Below are 13,929 nucleotides of genomic sequence, written 5' to 3' on the forward strand. Positions count from 1 at the left end.
TCAAACAAACTTGCCTGCAGCTACACGCTCAGAGAGTAGGGTCGTTTGGCCCCGATCGCATTTTCCATTTCTGAGATATCTAGGACAAAAAACACATGATAACCTAACATCACTTACAAATATTTAAATAAATCACCAATTAAAATGAGTAAAAACCAATTAAGACAGGTGATGGAGAGAATAAGCAATGCAAACTAATATGGTGGGCTCTTTAATTACACGCTGTAGACTAATTTAGAGTAAACTTGGTACAGTTATTAATTTTATGCCCCCGACTCAGGTCACATAAGAGGCAATGAAATTCAAATTAGTTTTAGAAATAGAAACAAACCAACTTTTTAAAAATAACAAAAGAATTTTTTCAATCCATTATAGGTGAGATGCACGGTATCAAAGCATAGGAAGCTATTTTTGGCTGCTCCCTTGCCACTAGGGGTCACCGCAGCAGGTAGCTCCACCTGTTTGATTTGGCAGAGTTTGATGCAAGACGCCCATCCTGACATAAACCCCACAGGGATTTGTGTCTCTGGCTGGAATTGACCGAGCGACCTTTCACTTGTCAAGCGAAAGGTCGCTGGCAGCTGGAAAACTGTAGTAGCATTCAGTAAAGGTCCCACTTTATCACTTGTTGTTCACAAAGAGCCAGTCAAGAGCTGAACCATGAAACATATGAGCAAATTTACTCATTATATGATGTAAGTAAGTGTAATTAAATCTAAGTGTAAGTAAAGCTGCAATGTTTCAAACCTTGCATAAGTATAGCAGAAGTTTACCTGCAATGGGCAAGAGGTGTTTTAAACCTCATTTTGGGCCAAAGTAACTAAAGTCTTTTCTTGGAATTAAACTTAGGGAATTCTCCCCATTCATTTAGATAGCCTTGGTCCTGTTTACATGAAATAACTGCCTGAAGAGGTTACCAAGATGGCTGCTGAGTGTCTTCTGCTTCTAGAATGGCATCTTTGCAAACCTTGGTCATGTCATTAGCAAACACTGTTACCGCGCAGCATGCAGCCTCCTCAGCTTACATGCTGCTGTGCATAATGAACGTAATGAACACAGGACACCTGTCCACATAGCAGTTACACCCGTCCACCATCTGCATAAATTTAACCAACACTTTTCAACTTTTGCTACCACTGGTCAGTGTTTAAAAGACGTTGGTGAATTCTAATGTGGTACAGTTGTAACAAATCGGTCTGTGAAATTTCTTCCCTCCTAGATATTTCACGATCAGGTGCAAGCGCACAGTGGAAACATTTAGGAACCACTGATTCAGCCACATAAAGCCACTGAGGTGCATAAAAGTCGGCAACGCTGTTGACTCAATTAGTGCAGAGTTCCAAACCAGCTCTCGGTGTTGCCAAAGAGCTCTTGTAGGTGCAACGTGCAGGTGATTTATAGGTACAAAAATCCAACATGACCACATAGGCTTTGTATCCAAAAGTACTTCATCACCTGCTCTCACCCACCATACTGCAAAAATAAAAAGCATCAGAGACAATGCTGCTGCCTACTGCAAGTCAGGCCCATTAGTCTTTTATCTACAACTTCTAACATAAATCTACTCTCATCAGAAGACAACAAGGCATTTCCCCTGAAATGGATGTGTAAGTGCTGCACAGTTGCTTTTTCCCCCCCATTACTTTTCCAAGACCAAAATGCAATTTCTAAAGTGACAGTCTGGCCTTTAATCCTAAACTGGTGCAGCACTCTTTCCAACACTCACCTTCTTCAGCATCCTTTAAGCACAGATGACCTTTATTCCCAGGCCCAAAATGAGAAATGGTGCCTCTTGTGCCGAGATTTCAGCTCATTAAAACATGTTGCTAATGCTGCCTTGTGGGGAGCCATCAGAGAGAGGCTTAAAAGCACTTTATGCCATCCAAGCACAAAGGTTTTGGACTGCTTTGTCAGAAGAGCCAAAACTAGATATACAAGTATAAGCTGTAAAACAACACAAACACCTCCAGCACCTACTTAAGAAATAAGCTGCCTATGTGCTTAACGTTTTATCACAGGAAACAAAAATAGAACATCTGAACAGCAGCTCGGCAGGTGTGCTGCGCTTTGAGTTGGAGGTACATGCTCGAATGACAATGTTTCATGCCTTTATCGAATCACGCTGAATTATGAGACATCAAGTTTAAAATGCTACGAACCTCCTAAACAAACAAACGTTTAAGCAAACACAGTCTGTAAGCCGTCCTGGCAGAAGAGCTGAAGCCTCCACAGCATGGCGAATGGGATGTGGTTAGGCAGCTGGCTTAAAGCATTGCCCAGGATTAGCCCCTTTCTTAGAATTCATCTCATTACTGCAGTTACATCTCATAAAAGGGTGGGTGATGAAGAAATATTACTCAGTTGCTAATATTGCAGCTAAAGTAGAGCCCCCTGTGAAATATGTTTCCGCCTCTCTTTTTATATCTAGACACCAGACATACACATGGAGGAAGCATAAAGACTGACAGTCCAAAGCAAGAACATGAATGAGCAGAGTTACTGCTAATTTTCTCAGCTTTTAATGGCTCTCCAGCCTGAAAATAAACATGAAAAAGCACAGTGTATATATAATGTGACTCACAGGAAACACTGACCGTGTCACTAGCCAACTACCTCTGTGACTCCACGTTAAAAATGTATGCTTCAAGGCCTTCTGTGTCTTGTTTGCTTAATGAAGACAAGACATAATATAGTTTCCTTGGAACTGGCATTAACACTCTGTGGGGTTTTCAGCTGGATATCAATTAGAGGCTCATTAGACGTTTAGAGACGGCAGTCTCTCTGGCTTCCTGTCGCCCACTGTGAAAGTAGCTGACCCTAACCTTGAGGGAAGGCTGGTTCCCTGTGTCCTTTCAGCCCTGGATAAAGAGCCATCAAGGAACTGCGTAAGCCATGCTTCCTTTAAATCTTGCCAATCAGAAATCACATCGCTTAAAATTAGAAACATGTGCCTGTGAGACGTAAATGGGAAAAGCAACGATTTTGCTTGTCCAAACAACATGAATCAACTAGTTAGGCTATCGCATATTCTACAGACATCTAATAACTGATCATAGTGCCCAATATTGGTGTGATATCAGAATTAGCATATCTGCTCATCCACTTTGTTAGTACGGTTTCGGCTGCTCAGGAACAGAAAAAGCAATAGTCTTGTCGATCACATGACACAGACTCAGTGCAAATAGACATGGTCAAGATAATCTAAGGAAGTTCAAACCAAGCATCAGAATGGGGAAGAAAGGTAATTTGACTGACTTTGAAAGTGGAGTTAGTGCCAGATGGGATAACAGAGAAAATATCCAGTGAGTGGCAGACCTCTGGGTCTGCCTTGTTGATGCCAGAGGTCAGCATGCAGTGCTACATGTACAGATTGTTGAGAGTGTTGCGATGTAAAGTGTTCGACGCAAAGAGAAATGCATTTAGTGCAGTCTGCGCGCTGTGTATTTGCATGTTCACTCATCCAGGCACATGCAGCTTCTCTTTATCCATGTGTAGTTTGGGGCAGAGGTGATGTGGAGTATTTTTAGACACACTCAGGGGGGGACTGTGTGTCCTAACTGCTAACACAATGAGCCCTCATGCCTGAACAAGGACATATTTTGGAGACTGGAGGCTAAAGCAGTAGACCACTCCCCTACCTTGAAAACAAGCCACTTTTTATTAAAATGAGCTCCAGCGTTCTGTAAAGAAGGTCATTTATTGGTTAACTCACAATATTTCGCTTTATCACACAAGCACAGATTCTTTAAATACAGAGTTAGATTAGCTTGCATTCTACTTACATTACTCTAAGTTTTAAAAAGAATACAGAGTGGTAGAAGCATGCCCCAGTAGAGCCAGAGCTGAGACTTTTCATTGCAAAGGACAAACCCATGCAGCTGCAGGGATTGTGGTCAGTAAACTAACATTTGCATGAACTGAGAAAAAATCTTTTTGATCTGCAGGTGCTTTCCTTTCTCAAATTTATGTTCACAAAGTGTGCATGGCTTACCCATGTTGGTCTCAGTAAAATACAATAGTTTCGCTTAAAGGAGTCTTAAAAATAGCCTGCACGCTGTGCCACGTAGCATTACAGGGCTCCACACTGACAGTAAGCAGAGAAAGGGCCACTTCACTTAGCTATGAGTCCTTCAATCAACAGTTGCTGCTTGAAGGCAGTGCATTCAACATACTCAGTCAAGCATTATGTCTACAAAATTGCTTCTTTTGAAAACTTATACTGTACGTTAACATTTTTTATGCAGTTATTGCAACAGAAATCTGTACAAGTTCAAACTACTACCTTGAAATGCTTTTGTGGGGTAATAGTTTCCAGCGCCAGCCTTCCTGTGTACTCAATTAGAGCTCAAACAGATACATTTTTATTCTACTTGTACTTAGTAACATACCGTGACCTCAAATTCAACAATGTTTAGTTTAGCCTACTTTATTTACTGGAATTTAAACTTTCTTGCACAATTCACCTTTTTTACCATCAAGTGCCCCCTAGTTCAAGTGACGACGATGATCACAATGATTTATCCCACTATAACCTGTAGATCGATAAAGATACAAAAAATTACCATTGGATTACTGGAACAGCATCAATATCATGATGTCCCATCGTAGGCAGCGGGAGCCTGGAATGTCTGCAAGCGATCAGCAGTTAAGCTGGGAACACACTGGAAGCAATTTGATAGTTGCACATCACTCTGAAGCTCAAGGCTGGTCACTCGTGGACATTCCAGGCTCCGGTTGCCGGGTAATCCTCTAATGTATTTGCTTCCAGGATATTTATCAATCTCACCGCAACAGTTACTTTGCTTGTAGTCACAGAATGTCATTTACTTATATGCTTTCTGATTGCCACATTGCTGCGAAACATTTACAGTATGTACTTGACTTTAATTTTCTCTTCTTCCCTGTAATACTGAAAATGGTATGAAGTATTTTGACAAGTTTGACATTCAAGTATCATTGAAACCACAATTACTGCACACAAGTTGATGGATCTCAGTTGAGCAGGTACAACTGCCTTGTTCTTTTTTCTTTTTAAAAGTTATGTACATTTTTTTCAAGCTGCATGTAATCTATTTTTAATCAACTTAAGCCAGGCAAGCCTCTGGGTTTGTGATACACTAGCAAAAATATATTTTCTTTTTTTGGCACTCTTTGGTGCTGCATACAGAAAAAAAATCATTAGGGATTTGTTTTGATCTCTCATTCTGCAATTGTTCTAATCACTGTTGATTATATATTGGTCGAAAATATATTCAATATTTATAACTGGAAAAAAGGGGGGGGGGGAATGAAAGGTACACAGTCCTCCACAGAGACCAATGTGTAAAGAAATTCATAAGTATCTTTTTCCCCCCAGGCTCCATCGCTCTACTGGGTTTCATAAAAATTGTCGAGGCAATTTTTGCTTAATCTGACAGTAAAAATAGACGAATCCCACTGAATGTACACCTTGTGTCATTCAATTTTATATTGAATCAGACTGTAGGACAGTGAGAGAAACCCAGAAGCTGGACTGGAAACCTGAAGACTTGTTTACTGGAAAGAAATTATAGGGATTTGGTGACACAAACTGGGCAAACCAGAAAATACAATAGAATAGCCTGCTTACTGCTGATAAGAAACTAATGTCATCAACTCACAGGAATGTGTAAATACTCAAAATATCCATGGTACACCAACTGATTTAGCACGCCAGAGGTCAGGGTTCAGCAACTTAAGCTCATTCTTGAGAGATTTAAGGTCACATGAAATGCTTTGAGAATAAACGTCCACTATTGTCCTTTAAACAGGGGTTGACAAAATCGTTTAAATACTACTAAAGTTAGAGCAGTACAGGCTAGGGCTAAAGTGCAGTAGAATGTGGTCAGAAGCCAAATCAAAGTCCAAAACGTTCTGGGACTCAACCCATAAAAATGTGTCTGAGAGCACCCCTTTAAGGTTATTTTGTGCCTTCTGAAGCACCTCTAGTGCTTCTATTCATCCCCCAACAAGGCCTACCAATGACTCTTGGGTCCATGTTCTGATCTGCTAAGATAATCTTCAATATTAAACTTTGATGTTTACCACAGATGTTGATATTTACTTTCTGGACAAGTTTGAGGTCCACGCTGTGCAGATGTACATGTGGTAAGAAAGAGACTTCCATGGACAGCAACAGGACATGCAAAAGTAACGATGGAAGACATGCAGAGGTGCACAGGAAGTTGATCTTTAAGTGGAGACCAACTGCATTTAAATAAGAATGCTTTCCTTATTTGTCGTGCTTTCGGATGTATGATAAGCACTGACATGAAAGATCTTTATCAGAGCATAAAAAAAAAGATGCTTCTGTAGTTGTCAAGCACAGCGGCTCCACCATGTTAAACACTCGTCACACGTAGCAGAGTATGAACACAGCTGAGCAGACAGTGGTGCAGCATCACCATGGCAAAAAAAACAAAGGCATTTTCACTTTCTCTACAACCTTAACCACCTGTACATATGTATTTATACAACATGTATAACAATTAGAGAATTGGTATCTGTATCAAGATTGAGATGGGTCTGCACCCTAATAGCAGGGTTCTGGTTGGTCTGTATTTTCTCCAGCCACTGGAATTCTTTTTCTTACTGTATTTTATTCATTGTAGTTCCTAAATACAAAGGGTATCATTGACAACAATTCTGTCTCTGGACTCTCAACAATGCTACTTTTCATAAAACTCCTATTCTCTACACTCCTACTCTTATCGTCACACCCTGCTTTAGCACACAAAGCAAGTGAAGGCAGCTGTATTAACAACAAGGAGCCCACTATATTCCACAGACACAAAAATGCCTGTAAAATTATAATGAACTTAACCCATTAATGGCTCTTCTCATCACAAAGCTGAGGCACATCTCCCCACACAGAACAATACTGGAGCTATTTAGATTCGACAGAGCACTAGTGTTTCTTTGACAACCTCACACCAGCCCACATATCACAACACAAAGCCTTGGCAGCCACATTGTCAATGTACAAACATTAAGTAGGTGACATGGCGCTCACCCCTATTTGTCTTGTTTTGAACCCCGCGATGGATGGCAAAGACCCCCGTGATCGTCTAACAGTTACGCAAGCTGCTGTCAGCGACGAACTCAAGGTAGAGGAGTTACAACGCCTGGATGATGATGTGTTTGCCGTGTGTGCACAGAAGGTGACAGAGTGAAGACGCTAAAACTAAACATCTTTGGAGTGAGGGGCTAGAGGTCACGGGTTGCTCCTGACAACATTTAAAAGTCGAAGCTGCTGGCATTATGCTGTAGCTGTTGTTCCAGCTATGAGACAAGGCTTTCAAGCCTGATAAATACTCTGTCATTCATCTGCCATCAGCAGCTGGGGCTGACTCAAGCAGCTGCTTAATAGGCTAACAGGGATCTTTGGTTCCCAGGTGGAAGTTTGAGTGGCAGACTGATTGGATACAGCCACACATCCAATCTTTGTTATCTAGAAGCCTGACCATCATGGCAGAACCAGGTAATGTAACGTAATCTAAGAGGTAGCAGACATAAAAGAATGCATGTGCTTCTTAAGCTTGACCAGTAAGAAATGATTAACTTGATTTCATTAAGGTTGCAATGCAGAAATAAGCTCAAAGACTCCAGTGACAGCAGCAACTGCCAGTATGATATATATCTGTGCAAACTACAGGGAGAGCAGCAGAAATGACTTCCCACACATCCCAGCACAGGCTTCTGGTCTTCTTGGCTTCTGGTATTCATTCTAATACATCACTCTGAACAGGTCAGCATCTTTCAGACTTTAAAGGCCATTTACAGACACTTCTCTACATTCACACTGAGCCGCCAAAACACCAGAACAACACTGAAATTCTTCTGCAGGAAATTTACTGGCACCCGTGAGGCTTTCCACTACGTCCAAATTGTTTTAATTTACTGTTTACGCTGCAAACACAGTGTGCCAACAAGCCAATTCTCATTATGATGATGACTGTGATTATTAGAAGTAGCTAGCTCTGATGTTTGGCTCCCATCGGTAGATGCTTTGCCCACACAGACTGTGACCTCGACATAGGATTATTTGTGCATTTATTATTTACTATATTTTTTAAAGTAAGTCAACAACGAAAAAGGATGTAGGCTTTGGTGGGGAAACAAAGAAAACTGTAGAAGAGGGTATGAATATCTGACTCCACAAGCAGCCATTTATCCCCATTATCTGTACTTATTTGAAACAGCAAATGTTGTCATACACCTTCTCTTCTGAGACGTGCATAGTTACCACAGTGCTGTAAGTGTATGGTAAAAATCAACTAGTGCAAATAAGCAAATTCTTCTTTTAGATGCACAAAATACAACGTTGAAAGCTGAAAATGCATTGCATCAATATTTATTGATTTAATGTTACAAAACCATAACCGATTGCATCCACTGCAGAAAAAAAGCACTTTCGATCCAGCTGTATTTTTGGTTTCGACGGGCTGAAAGAGCAATGAGCGAAAAACATGTTTGAGAAATACAGACAGTCTTACAAGCACCGTTCTTTGAATCTATTCTGTTTTGACTGTTATGAAACTGTAGACCTGTTTTAATACAAAATACATTTCCCAAATACTACCACGCTGCCGTTGTGGTTTCTTCTGCAGTAACAAAGCCACAGAAATCGACTGTATGCCGTTTGCGGCTGTTTGTGACAAATAAGAGCGCAGAAGTGCTTGATCTTCGACTGCAGCAACAGAGTCGACTCCTAAGACAAAATTTAGGAATTTTCTATTCAAAGCCAGAGTGTGAGTACACTTGTACTTTTCACTGTTAAATTACAATAAAGTAGCAGCATTCAACCCCTATGTACAACAACAACATCTTACTGCTGTATATAATAATTTACTTTTATTGTTCTTAAATGTGCTTTGTTGCCACTGTACTTTTATTTTTGTGTTGTAAAATATAACTGCGTGTCTTTGTGTATGTACTTTGGAGTCTGTTTCTTTTCTTTCTTTACACGTTATCAAATCTGTCAGAAGCCCCCTTCTCTTTGCGCCGCGTGTTTATGGGAACGCTGTTGTGATCAATGTTTTAACAACGACACTGACGATGAACACAAAGCTGTTTAATCGCTGCTGTGCTAAATCTTCACACTGTTCACAGACACAAGAACACAGAAAACATTACATATCCAACCGGTCCAGATTGTAAATAACTGAAATACCTGTCACAACATTTCTGCTGTTCTTCTCTTCTTGTATAAAGTCCTCAAAGACAAGCCATTATAGTATCATATTATCCCAACGAAGCACTTCACTCTCAGACTACGGGGCTTACTTAAGGTTCGGTTCCTAGAGTGTCCAAATATAGCCTTCAGCTTCTGTGGAAACAGCTCCCAGTTTGGATTCAGGAAAATGGGGATGTCACCAGAGCACTTTCAGAAAATTCTGAATGTAACAGTACTTGTTTTGCTTTAGGACCACAGACACTTTGTGTTGAAAGAGAAGTTAGCACCATCCCTTGGTTCCCTTCTGATGTGGTTAGAGTCAGGCTGAGCACTTTTCACTCCTGATGCCATAGTATGCAACTATTTTAAGTCATTACATTTCATCCAGGTGTCTGTATTTACCGTATTCAACAGTATATTATACAATTTCCTGCATTGTTTAGAGCGAATTGTTACAGTGAACGTGAGAAAGAGTCAAATTATCCTCATTGGAACTCAATTAATGTCACTGACTCCCAGTAAAAGTACAGACAAAAGGATTCCAACAGCTAGGCGCAGCACTGTTTTTCCTGACAGGAAAGCAGAAAGCCCAAGATGAAACAGCCTGGCTTACCTCACAGACTGGTCACTAACAAGGAAGAACAAAGTGCTAAGGAGACACCTTTTCTGCATCATTATTACATAATCAAAGGGCCACACTGAAATGAGGGACATGCCCGAGCAGACTCCGTCCCTTGTTCAGTGCACCGTCGTTTCTTCCAAATGAGCCAATTTCAGAGTGTTTTACTAACTATCTGGAATATCTTTATCCACAGAGACACCAAGGCTGTTTTTTGCAGGTATAAAGTCAAGTCAGTTTTACTTACATTACTCATAGTTGCAAATTACCCTTGAGGGGCCCAAATGCAATGCAACACCCTGAATTTGAATAAAGAAGAAACCTTGTTAGAGGGGAAAAGAAGAAGACTGAACAGACGGTTACAGATTAGCCCAAAGAATACACATTATGGAAAGTAATGTGTATAATGCTCTCACTGTGGTTTGCTTTGCCTTGCATTTCTAATATGATTTTCTTGTCCACTCTTGGGGCATAAACTGAGTTACTGGCTAAGAAGGAAATAAATTATAGCCAAAATATCAATTTTAATTCTCTTCACACTACATTTTCCCCAAACTGATGATCACTGCCATTTATCCTACAGTACACAAATAAATGGCAGTGTACCCAAAACTAAAAAGCCAAGCATTTTTTTCCCAAAAGGCTTTCCCGGTTTCCTTGACTGCTTTTCCTGATTACAGCAGCATAAAGAGTGCCGTTTTTCCTCACAGCTCAGGGAAATGAATCAAAACATCCCGGAGAACGATACCTTTACTCCCCATACAGGAAACAATCTCACATTTTCAGGGCTGATAAGACTCAGAGAGCAACACCCAGTAGTGTCTGGCTTGCTCGTGGATGCACATCAAAAGAGCCGTTTTACCTCATTAAACAACAGACCTTTTCATATCTGAAAGCACAGTCGAACAGTCGATTCTTTCTCAGGCGGTTAGAAGCCTCTTAATTAACTCCAGCTTCTTTTAAAGTCAGGAGTTAGTCAGATGTCTATACATTACTAAATCGTAAAATAAAGAAAAGCTGTACTTGTGGAGGGGGTGCTCTGCACTAATGTTTTCTACATTCAGTGTAATATTTCATGAAGAAGCACTGCTTGGCCTTGTACACGCTTAGCCTCTTCTCCTGATTTAAACAGTGATTTTCTACATTTCCAAGACTGACTTTCACTGACCCACAGAATACGAATGTGCTCAAGCATTTCAGCCGAGGGATTAGGTGGAAAGATCGATAATCGCACTTCTACTAGAAAGAGGCTTTCTGGTTATGAAGAAGTCAATTTCACCTCCTCTGTAAAAATGTCCCACAGCTGAATTACATTAAAATGCATTGAGACTAGAGTCAATATGGGGGGGAAAGGAATTTGTATGACTGAGCTGTCCATCAAATTAAACAAAAATAATGTATTATTTGTCCAAGCCTACAACAGTCTGATATGAAACCCCAATGACAAGGACAAGATCCTTAAAAAAGGACTTGTTATATGAGCCTGACTTATTATATATGCAAAGTAAAGTAAAAACCCGAGTTAGTCATATGTAGCCAAAGTCTGTATACAAAAGATGGCAGCAACCAAGGTAACATAACCTTTGTGCACTACTGTTTTAGAGCCTCAAGTGACCATATTTGGATAAGAGGGTGGAGTTCTTGGCAGATACTACTCTTGTTGTACTAATGGACTGAGCAATCAACGCAGCTTGTAAAGCTGTGCACATGTGTAGTAAAAGCAATAACTGCAGGAAAACTGAAACCATATAAACATCATCTTAGGGCAAAGTCTTCTGAGGCAGTTTTTATTGTGTTTGACAAGCAATACCATACATGCATTTTATGTGCCTGAGATTATTGAGATTCATTTAGAAAAGGGCTTCAAAACAGCCACATGCATGAATGTCAAGATGGCTGCTAAAGTTAGCATTCTTTAATTGATTAAAGTCACGAAATTGCATTAAAATTGGTCCAAAATGCATATTGCTACTGCCCATCACCCGGGATGTGGTTGCTACCCCATGCCCAACCCTTCTCTTTTTTCATCCGGGTTTGGAACCGGCAATGGCGGAGTCCAAAATGCATAAACTCCACAAATTCTGGATATTTAACAGGTTAATGTTAATGAATCCATGTTGTGGTAGGACATTCAGTATAAACACATCTCTCAGATTAAATGAACCAGTGTGGAGGATTTCATCCACATACTGAAAACACTTTGTCACCCCTCACTCCTCAAGTGTGTCGAACATATGGACACTATACAGAAACAGCAGTGCAGTATGGCAGGTTTTGTGGAAGAGGAAACTCACCATATGTAGATATAAAGCGCTCAATGCAAGCCAAAAAAACTACCATTCATGTTTTACATACAATGAAATCACATGTTTTGACAATCCACCCTTTTGTTTTAGCCTCTATGGATAGTTAGCGCTTTATAAATACCAGGATGTAAGCCATTTACCCGACAGATGCGCAGTGGAAGAAGGTAAACATCTCTATCCGCACGTTAATGTGTTTAGTGTTTTCGTGAGCACATTTCTATTAAGAATTATTCACTAAGATGCAAATAAGAGGCAAACTGGGATTTTATCTTCCGTGTAAATTCAATTTCTAGCATGGCCGATTGATTAATGATACACTAAATGTGAAAATTATTAACTCTTTACAATAAATTACTTTCACTGTGCTAACAGTGTTTTAGAGGGGAGCCTCTTTGGGTTAGGTTTGATTAAACGACATAGCACAGGTTTTATTTATGATTCTTGAGTTCAGTGAAGGACTTGAGGGCTGTTTTGTGTCAACTTAAGGTGCAGAGAAATCGTTTTGCTACAGCAGAGCCTTTTTGTTTTGACCTTTGGCCGGTCGGTGAGGAAGAACGGAGGGACTGTGTTGGCTCGGACTGTGGAAAACAAGGCTTTGCCACAGTCCCCCCTTCAAGCAGGGAGAGATAAGCACGGAAAGACAAAAAAGTTTAGGGCTGGTGGGCTAAAAAAAGAAAAAAAACATCATGATCTCATAATGGAAAACCGCCACACTGTGTGTGAACTCACATATGTGAGTGAGGAGCGGGGTAGCAGGAGAGAAGCAAAACTAGCGCATGTCGCTGATGTGATGAGAGAACGCTTTGAGGATGACTGTCTTTTATCTATGGTGAGTCGAGCTGACAACCAAGAACTTGAATAGCAGAGCACAGCGAGACAGCAGTCATCTGCAGCCTCATACAAAAACCATGAGTGCTGGAACCAAATCTTACTACTCTGCAGTCTATTTTTCTGATAAATGCTTTATCACAGCACTTCTCTGCCGCTATAAAAGCGACGCCTTGCAATTGTAAAACTGTGTGTAAACTATATGGCCTAAAAATGACATTTTCCTCCGTGAAGGCTTTTTGTCGCTTTACAGATCTTCACCATGTTAAAATCAGAGCCGTAAAACTGTGAAACAACAAATCTGAAGTTTTCACGACCGAAAACAGACTTACTTTCTTCCACATAAGGTGCTGAATGGTGATCATAGGGAAATAAATGTTTTCCCCTTCCAAACAACAGACATTACACAGATTAGCTGCCTTTGCTGAAACATACTATTACCACATAAGTTCCTGTAGAGAAGGACCAGATGTCAGATAATAGGCTGTGCTGTGAAGTAGGTGTTGGCCTGGAGCCATAGAGCAAGTAAGAACAGCTTCTTCCATATATACCTCTTTGCTTTATGGACAGCCTGCTGGCTGGGTGGGCGACCGCCTTATACCTTGAGACTGTTAGAAGATGCCATGTGTGTAATCTACTCTCCATACAAGATAAATATATTTGTGTAATTGAGTAGATAATAGGCCTAACTTTTAAAATCAATACACCCTGTTAAAGAGAGTGAGAGCAAGGTCTGTGGTGCCTATCCCTGGTCTTTAACTGATAAGCCTATCAATATATTAAAGCAATAAATCATTTCATGTTAGAGGAAAACACAACAATGTGCTTCAAAGTTCTGATATTAAAGTAAATGAATCACATATGCTGCGGGGTAGGGGGCTGCTTGTTAGTGAGTACAAAGGAACAGCTAACTCTATCTCATTAAACACTACGCTGGGTTTTTATTGGCTTACTTGAATGGCTTGGCTTCCACTGTAAGCGGC

The 13,929-nt window shown here is 40.4% G+C and overlaps 1 protein-coding gene across 1 annotated transcript in view; it reads right to left on the minus strand.

Moving 5' to 3' along the window:
• The window catches only part of tanc2b (tetratricopeptide repeat, ankyrin repeat and coiled-coil containing 2b), a 190,091-nt gene that overhangs the window by 175,575 nt on the left and 587 nt on the right, over nucleotides 1-13,929 (minus strand). The window lies entirely within an intron of this gene.

This window comes from Diplotaxodon limnothrissa, linkage group LG8, assembly GCF_057381915.1.
Source record: "Diplotaxodon limnothrissa isolate DT_005_m linkage group LG8, D_limnothrissa_male_GT1.1, whole genome shotgun sequence".
Classification (NCBI taxonomy): Eukaryota; Metazoa; Chordata; class Actinopteri; order Cichliformes; family Cichlidae; genus Diplotaxodon; species Diplotaxodon limnothrissa.